At 39.3% G+C, this 9,454-nt stretch overlaps 1 protein-coding gene across 1 annotated transcript in view; it reads right to left on the bottom strand.

Annotated features, from left to right (window-relative positions):
* LOC106870067 (uncharacterized) overlaps positions 1–5,934 on the bottom strand; it is a 20,378-nt gene extending 14,444 nt beyond the window's left edge. The window contains exon 1 of the mRNA XM_052972943.2: positions 5,188–5,934. The gene's annotated coding sequence lies outside the window, so the exon portion shown is untranslated. The remainder of the gene's footprint in view (positions 1–5,187) is intronic.
* Between the last annotated feature and the right edge of the window lie 3,520 nt (positions 5,935–9,454).

Genomic DNA, 9,454 nt, shown 5'->3' with positions numbered 1-9,454 from the left:
TTAAGGCTATATTTGCGTGCGCATGTAGCTCATATTTCAATATTGTACACATACTCTTTTACTTGTTTCAGTCATTTTGACTGCGGCCATGCTGGAGCACCGCCTTTAGTCGAATCAAATCGACTCCAGGACTTATTCTTTGTAAGCCTAGTACTTATTCTATCGGTAGACATCATCTATCTCTCTCTCTTTCTTTACTCGACCATCTCATTTATACTCTGATCCCCATTCCTTGTGAGTATGCCCGACCTTTTGCCACCATCTCCATCCTGCGGTCTCCCCCCATCTTCCTGCACTTCCCACAGGTTGGGCAACCGTATATTTTCTTTGCGGTAACACACCTGTTTCTGTCTTCATTCCTGATCTTTCTCTCTCCGGCCAGGTAACCTTGTACTTCCTCTACAGCAAGACACCTATTTCTGTCTCACTGTAACCTTTTCATCATCACCTCCTTCAATGCCTCCTCCGCTCTTAAAATTTTTTGTCTTGTAAGGTACTTGGAGACCCTGTCAGTGCAGGTGCCACTTAAAAAGCACCCAATTCACACTGTAAAGTGGTTGGTGTTGGGAAGGGTATCCAGCTGTAAAAATCCTGCCATAACTGACCTCGCTTGTCCTTGTGCCACGCAAAAAACACCAAGTCCACTCTGCAGAGTGGTTAGTGTTAGGAAGGGCATCCAGCTGTAAAAATTAGTCACAGAACTCTGGTGCAGGCTTTTTGCCGAACCGCTAGGCTACGGGGACGTAGACGCAGACTCGCAAACACATACACCTACGACGGGCTTCTTTCAGTTTCCGTCTAACAAATCCACTCACAAAGCTTCGGTCGGCCTTCGGCTACAGTAGAAGACACTTGCCGAAGGTGCCAGGCAGCGGGACTGAACTCGGAACCATGTGGTTAGGAAGCAAGCTTCTTACGACACAGTCACTCCTTTTGTACATATGTGTACGTGTGCATGTGCGTGCGTATGTGTAGTGTGAATGAATAAATGAATATTTTTTAGTGGGGTTGTTTTCACGGAGAACCCATCCAAAAGCGCGTATATTTACAGATGCCTACCCTAATTATTCAAACATGCATGCATGCATGCATCTGTCAACATGCAATGCAAATATGCTGCTAATGCAATGCACACATGCATCCTCTCAGCTGGCACTGAGCAATATAACGAACGATACACCAAACAACAGGAAGGTGATAAAATGGCGGTGAGGGTGGCGGTGAAGTCAGTCAAGGAGAATGGCTTCCTTCCTGTTTGTATAGTTGTGTTTGTGCTTGTGTGTGTGTCTGTGTGTGTGTTTGCGTGTGCACGTATATATATATATATATGTATGTATGTCCGTATATACGTATATATACGAACGTATATATATATATATATATATATATATATATATATATACATATATATATACGTATGCGTATATATACGTGTGTCTGTCAGTGGTCGGATGTATCTAATTTGTGTGACTTGTGTATATATTTGTATATTTGCGTACGTGCATATATACATGTGTGTTTGTGTGTATGTAGTGTATACTTTTGTACCTTTGTATATGGATGTGTTATGTGTGTGTGTGTGTGTGTGTGTGTGTGCGCGCGCCTCTGTCTCTGAGTACAGGTGTATATATTTTGTGTATGTGTGTGCTTCTGTGTTTATGTATTAGTGTATCTGTGTGTGTGTACTGATTGACGCAGTGACGGTTGCGGTGGTTATATGGGAGAATGTGTTGTTGAGGTGGTGGTGGTAGTGGTGGTGGTGGCGGCGGCGGTGGTGGTGGTGGTGGTGGCGGCGGCGGCGGCGGTGGCGGTGGTGGCGGCGGCGATGATGCCTATTGTCCTTTACATTCAGACTTCGTGTCCCGCCCATCGATAAAACATCAGCTTAAGCACTGCGGCCCAAGTGCTATTCTTATAAAATATATTATCCTTATGTGTCGGGTCATAAAAACGGAGGCTTGTAAACTGGTAATCAATTGAACGGAGGATTGTTCTATCAATGTTGGTTGTGGATTAAATAACAACATTAGCAATATCGGCTGCAAAGCTAACAACAACAATAACAAAATGGAATGCTTTAGTGTCCTGAGCTGTCCCCGCCCACTTTGGATCAAACACCCTGAGCTGTCCTCGCCCACTTTGCACCTAACATTCTGCACTGTCCCCGCCCACTTTGCATCAGGCACCCTGAACTGTCCCCGCCCTGCTTTGCACCAGACATTTTGAGCTGTCCCCGCCCACTTTGCATCAGACACACTGAGTTGTCCATGCCCACTTTGCATCAGATACTCTCTCACTCCGCCTATTTTGCATCAGACACCTTGAGCTGTCCCCGCCCACTTATTACCTCACAGCCTCGCCTGACTGTAAGATATAGTTTCTGAATCTTTTCCCTTTTCTAACCCTTTTTTTTACCAAACAAATATTTCGGAGCCCGTTTTCAGTAGATAATAAAAGAATATAACCCGTGTGATTATGTTTGAGGAATATTAACAAATCAAATAGGTATAAAGCGTAGCTGTGTGGTAAAGAAATTTGCTTCCCGACCACATGGTTCTGGGTCCAGTCCCACCTCGTGGTACGTTGGGCAAGTGTCCTCTGAACAAAGCCTAGGGAGTAGATTTTGGTAGACGGAAAATGAAAGAAGCCCATCGTGTGTGTGTGTGTGTGCCTGTGTTTTCCTCCCATCACCACTTAACAATCGGTGTTGGTGTGTTTATGTCCCCGTAACTTAGCGGTTCGGCAAAAGGAGGCGGTAGAATAAGTACCAGGCTTATATAAAAGGTACCGGGGTCCATTCGTTCGACTAATATTCTTCAGGGCGGTGCTCCAGCATGGCTGCAATCTAATGACTGAAGTAAGAAAAATAACACAGAAAAATGTAAAATGATTTACTAAAATCAAACAGAAAATTCCAAAAACAGTCTAAATACAAAACTAAAAATTAAACAAACATTTATTAATAACAATAAATATACGATATGAATATCTTCAGTGAGAAAGAAATATGTTTTGGTACATCAAACAGTGGCTTCATATTTGTTATTGATCTTCTGAAGGGAATTCTCCATAATTCTCCATAGTTGTGAGATATTTTACCTTCATTACTGTTAAAGCTGAAAACGTAATCGACGGAGTGCTAGTATTGTGTGCATTGCAACCGTCTTAAATGGTTAAGGTGCACCAGAGCCAGTTTAGTCGAAGACGACATTTGACTGTAGGGTACATTATGCCTTTTAAAATTCCCTTTCACTCCTCTTTGACCAGATCCAGTTAGAACTCTTCTCCGATGCTTCTGCCATTGCTTGAAGAGCTCTGATTCTCTTTCTCCCAGAAATTGAGAGCCATTTCAGGAGACCATAGGCATATTTGCTCACAAATCTTGGAAATTCAAGTCTAAATCCCGAATCGAATGACTGCAAAATTCTTCGTGAGTTTTCAGAAAGCTGTTTCGCCTGTTGCATGGCTACAATGATTGTCATTTATATCGAATCGAATTTTTAGTTACCTATATCCTGTAGAAAATATCGACAGAGCCATAGTTATCAATTGTTTGATTATGATCTGCTTAATAGAATCAAGTGAAATTGTTTTCACAAACAAAATCATCACAACCGTGAAAACATTACAAGTTTATCATTTTGCACTGCGTGTTACCACAACTTTTTTTTCTACGAATGCTTCAATGTTGTATTTAAAAGGAAATGAAAGCAAACCCGTTTTATCGTGAGACAAAAGTATTTTATATTCATTGTCAACAAAAGAATAAAAATCTCTCAAATGTTTTGTATTTACGGATGAGTTACTGAAAAAAGAAAAAGAGTAAAATTTCATTGTTACTACTTCCATATTAAGTTCAAGCCTACGAGAAAGATATCGAATTGCGTTGTGACAAATACGAGCAAAGCAGCCGACATCTTTAATTTCATCATCCAAACAATTTTTTTCATTTGATAAAAAATGTCTTCCTGACCTTTACGATCGATTCCTCCAAATTTCAAATTAGTTTTCCCTGTTCCAAATGCAACACATTTTTTATTAGATATTTTGCTATCATTTGAATATTTTTTCATATCGTTAGCTGCAGTTTCTGAGTTCTCATTCAGCAAAGTCTTCAATATTAAAACTGTTACTTTCCCAGTATAAACGTGCGGTGATAAAATGGGTAAAACTCTTTTCTGTATCAGTCAGAATTCATTAAAAACTGTAAAATCCACGGTTTTTCCAAGTCTTTTTCAAACGTATTCATTGCAGAATTTGAAATAACATTTTTGAGTTAGAGAAGCTTTCAGCCATTTATGAACTGTGGAAGACTTTTGTGAATTACACCCGTAAATATTCAGTGCTTCTAAAGCTTTGATGATGTTTCTGATCACGTGATCGGTCATTGTTGACTTAGAGGTAGATATTTCAGTATGTTCTCAAGAACCTTTAAGAAGAAAAAAATGATAAAACTGCGATTTTGAAGATGAAATATTCGAACGGAAGTTCGAAAGCTGATGGCAGAATGATAGCAGCTAACAAGAAACTGTTTCATTAAATTCATTTAGCTTAATTCATTAAATTGTTCGTTTCATTAAATTCATTTCATTCTCTAACAACAAAAGAATTCATTCTTACATTAAAACAGCACAAAAGCTCGCTAAATTATTGATGAATACCATGAAATTATCGATTTGCAAATCCAATCAAGGCGTGCTTCAAGAATGGCATCCGGATACTTTCCCCTGTGTGTGGAACACGACTCTACCATTATTAACGCCATGTTCCAGCTGAAGAACAAACACAAGACGCCACCACCACTGAATGTTTACAAACATTGGTCTTTTATTGACCACATCATGACCAGGTAAACTTGTTTTACTCTCCGGAGTAGTGAGAAGAAATGTTCATTGGGCAGATCGTCACATGATGCAAACAAAGGTCAGAGGGAAATGGCGGCGCTACTTACGACACTCACGAACATCAAACACTCAGAGGTTCAGATGATGCAAACTCGACATTCTAGATATTCGTAGGAAATTCCGTCACTTTCTGGATGTCAAAATAGAAACTTTCAGAGATACAATCACATCGGAAGATGATGTAAATGTCAAATGGTACTTCCTATGAATTAAACCTAGACTCTCTATGATGAGGTGACGATGCTGAAAACATCAGATTCATTATCAAAAAAAAAATACTCACCCTACATTCCAATTCCATTCAAAGCAATCGACCGACCATCATCATCTTCGTACACTTGTCAAATAAACAATTTGTTTATTTGACATCCAAAGCTTTTTAATGGGATTGACCAATCACGACCCTTTTTGTTTTTAACAGTTATTTCAGATAAACAAACTAATCACTTCCCAACACCTACCCACCCCCATTAGCAATCATTAAATTTCTCCCTGTAAAGATACATCCACACACGTTTGCATATCTCTGCTGCCTTCTCCGCATTCTTCCCCCTCCATCTCCTTTACATTCTTTTATTTAGAGTAAAGCTAACCCATGTATTTCAATTCCGCAATGCTCTCTTCCCGTCTCATATCCAACTGATCTAAAAAACACAAATGTTCTTTAATGGCTCTTCGTCGGTCACAACGAAGAGTTGGTCCGAAGAAGCCAGAAAGAACAACAGATGCATCTTATACGTTGTTCCTTGATCCTGTTAGAAACAACGGACAGTTCTCCCTCAAATTACATTCTCTTGTCTTAAATAACCTAAAGATACATTAGATGTGTGGTCCAAATAATATATCCCATAAAAATGCGAGATGGTTATCAAAGGTTTGTTTGATTCTGAGTTGAATGGGGTTAAACAATGGTTTCAAAGTTTGGGACAAGGGAGTGGGTTAAGTTGATTACCCCAAAAGTATGAAAGGCAAATTCGAACCCAGAATATAGAGCCGGAAGAACTGCCGCTATGCATTTTGTTCAACTCGCTAATGGTTCTACAAATAATGCACTTTGGAATTTACTCGAATGAACAAGCACTATTGCCTACATAAATACACACGCACAAACATCGAGACACAAAGAGTCCCCCTCCACAAACTGGCACTCCGTCTGTTACGACGAGGCTTCCAGTTTATAGGATCAACGGAACAGCTTGCTTGTGAAATTAACGTGCAAGCGGCTGAGCATTCCACAGACACAGAATATGACAAGGCTGACCTTTTGAAATACAAGTAATACTCACTTTTGCCATGTGAATGGACTGGAGCAACAAGAAATTTTTTTTAAATGTCTTGCTCAAGGACACAATGCACCGCCGGGGATCGAACTCACGAGCCGAATACCCAAACCCCTAAGTTACGCGCCTTCACCTTCTCCACCCACACACATACATCTACAGGCAATAAACACGTCGCGTACCACATGCAATATTTAACAGGTACCGTAAAGGCAACACGGTCTTTAAATCTGGCTGGTCGGCTGAGTTTGGCTGTGGTTGACTGACTGATGCAGGAGTGGAAGGCAATTAGAATCGGATGGCTGGCGGGTGCCCACCGTCTTGTCCCCGTCTTAACTGCTGTTGTCTACAATGGCTGTGCACAAGTGGTGAGAGAGCAGGTAACGAAAGAGAGAGAGAGAGAGTTGATGGAAGAAGGAATGGAAAGTGACAGTTAGAAGACGTGCCTTGAAAAATAATTCGTGATAGTCATATAATGAGGGATCAGTTTAGTAGTCTCTGAGTATAGGATTTTCATCCCTAGGTAGGTATTTAAAAAGACAGTGAAAACTAGACTAAAACTACTCTAGTCAAAATGGACCAAGTCTCTTTCTCTCACTAACATACGCACACAGCCAGTAAATGCACGTTTACACACATATATACACATACTATCTATTTATCATATATACATATACACACACACACATATATATAATATATATATATATAATATATATATAATAAAGTACATTTTACTACCAGCTTTTCAATGCCAAAGCAGAAATATGTTAAAAAACATTTGAAAAATTGAGAGAAAAAAATGTGTATTGTGCGTGCCAAATAGTGGATCTTGGTATGTATATGTGTATATAAGTATATATATATATATATATATATATATATATATATATATATATATATATATATATATATATATATATATATACAAAAAATATCAATTTATTAATGCGTTCGATATACACACACAGACACATATTTATATATATACGTGTTCAAGGCGAACACACGCACACACATTATATATAATCAATATAGTAAAGAAATATCAATACAGGAAAAAAATATCTAACCAGTCCTATAGAAAACAGGAAGAATACAATAAAAGGGAAAGTGGGAAGAGAAAAATTGCCAAAGGGAGAGACGATGACAATAAGAAAAATCTATGGAAACTGGAAGAGAGAGAAAAAGGGTAAAATGTATGAGTATAATGAGTTGGGTCGATATGGATAGAGTGAAAGTTTTGAGGGAGAAGGGGAGGTTAAAGTAGAGACGAAAAGGAATGGGGGGATTGCGGTAATGTGAGGTGGAAAGAGTTTGGATGGGAGGTGCTGTAGTGAGGAGTAGCAGGAGGAAGAGGTAAGTTGGTTAAAAAAGGGACAAGAATGTAAATTGGCTGAAAAAAATCGGTGGAGTTGCAGGAAGAGTAGGAATTTTATTAGAGGAGGAAGGAGACTTGTTAGAGTTGGGGGGGGGGACTAATTAGAAGAGGTAAAAGAGAACGAGGTGTAGTGAGATGTGTGAGTGAGAGGGGGGAGTATATGTGTATGTATGTGTATGTGTACGGTATGACAAGAAATAGATAAGCGTGAGGCGTAGTCAGAGGTAGAGTAAGGGAGGAGGAAAAGGTGAGGTATAGTAAGAGAATATGATGAATAGTGCAAGAAGAAAAGAGAGAGGGGGAAATAATTGTAGAAATGGTAAAAGAGAAGAATGTATAATTAGCATTGGAAAAAAATGCGAAGTTAGTGAGAGAGTGAGAGAGAGAGAGAGAAAGAAAGAGAGGAGAAAGAATAAGAAGTGGAAGGAGATGAGGTGTAGAGAGAGAAGGCTAGCTGAGGGGGGTATGTGAAGTGTAGCGAGAGTTATACTGACTGAGGAGGGAGAAAAAAACAGTTAAGAGTAGAAGAGGTTTCATTTTGAGTGAAAGGGAAAAGAGGGTGAGAGAGAGAGAGAGAGAGAGACAGAGTAAAGAAATGGTGGAAGTGTGAGGGAAGAGAAGAGAAAAAGTAGGTCTGAGATAGAAGTAAAGAGAGATAGGGTAATAGAAGCAGTCGAAGGTGTAGTGGGGAAGAGTAAGAGTAGGGGTGATTTAGTGTATAAAAAATTGTCCAAAGAGAAGTAAGAGTAGAAGTTGTGAAAGAGGAAGAGAGAGAGGAGAAAAATATAAGGTGCGGTGAAAGAGAGGGTGAGTGGTAGTAAGAAAATTGAAAAGTAGGGAGAGAATAAGGAGAGAGAGAAAGCAAGTGTGAGACGTAGTGAGGGAGGGGAAAGAAAAAAAGGATTAATGATATCATGGAAGGAAAGGAGAGAAAGAAGGGATGTATGAATGAACGAAAGGGGGAGAGATAATGTGAGGCATAGTGAGAGGATAGTAGGTGAGAGAAAATTGAAGGAAAAGGAGGAATAGTGAAGCAATACAGAGGGGGAGAATAAGGATTAGTGAAAAGGAGAAACGGTGAAAGAAAGAGAGGGAATCTAAGGAAGAAAGAAAAGAAAAATGGAGAGGAAAGGTTAGGTGCAGTGAGAGAATGGAGAGGGAGGAACAAGGATTAGTGAAAAGAAAAAAGAATGTGAGGTGTAGTGAGAAAAGAGGAGAGAGAGAAAAATGTAAGAGAAACAACAGGAGATAGAATATGAGGTGTAGTGTGAGACTGGAAATAACAGAGAGAGAGAGGGATGTAGTGGGGTGTAGTGAAAGGATAGAAAGAAATAGAAACAAAGAGAGGGAGTGTATATGTATGTTTTAGTAAAAAAGAGTCAAGATGGCTGAAAAATCAATGAGTTGCAGTAAGAGTAATAGTTGTGAATGAGGGTGGAGGGAAATTATAAAATCAACAGGGAATGAAGAAGAAATGGTGAAAAATAATGACGGAGAAAGCAATGAAATGAGGAAAATGAAAGGGTTAAAATAAATATAAAAAAGACAAAGTACATTTACGATCTTTATATATATTTGTATATATGCATGTTACTCCCTCTCTCTGTCTGTCATATATATATATTTATGACAGCGATATAATGGATTAATGGTGAGAGAGAAAGAGATGGGCGGGAGAGAAAGGGAAAGAAAGTGTATGTAAATGGGGGAAGAGAAGGATAGGAATTGGTAAAGAATGAAGGAGAGAGAGGAGGGAGGAAGAAGGAGTAGCGAGAGAGAGAGAGAGAGATTAAAGGTAACATAGAAAGAAAAAGGGAGTTAGAGGAATAGGGAAAAAGTAGGATTAGAAGAGGATGAAAAAAGAGAGGGAGTAGACGGAGAGAGAGAAT

Source organism: Octopus bimaculoides, chromosome 14, assembly GCF_046866305.1.
Source record: "Octopus bimaculoides isolate indiv1 chromosome 14, ASM4686630v1, whole genome shotgun sequence".
NCBI lineage: Eukaryota > Metazoa > Mollusca > Cephalopoda > Octopoda > Octopodidae > Octopus > Octopus bimaculoides.
This window is presented reverse-complemented; position numbering and strand designations above follow the sequence as displayed.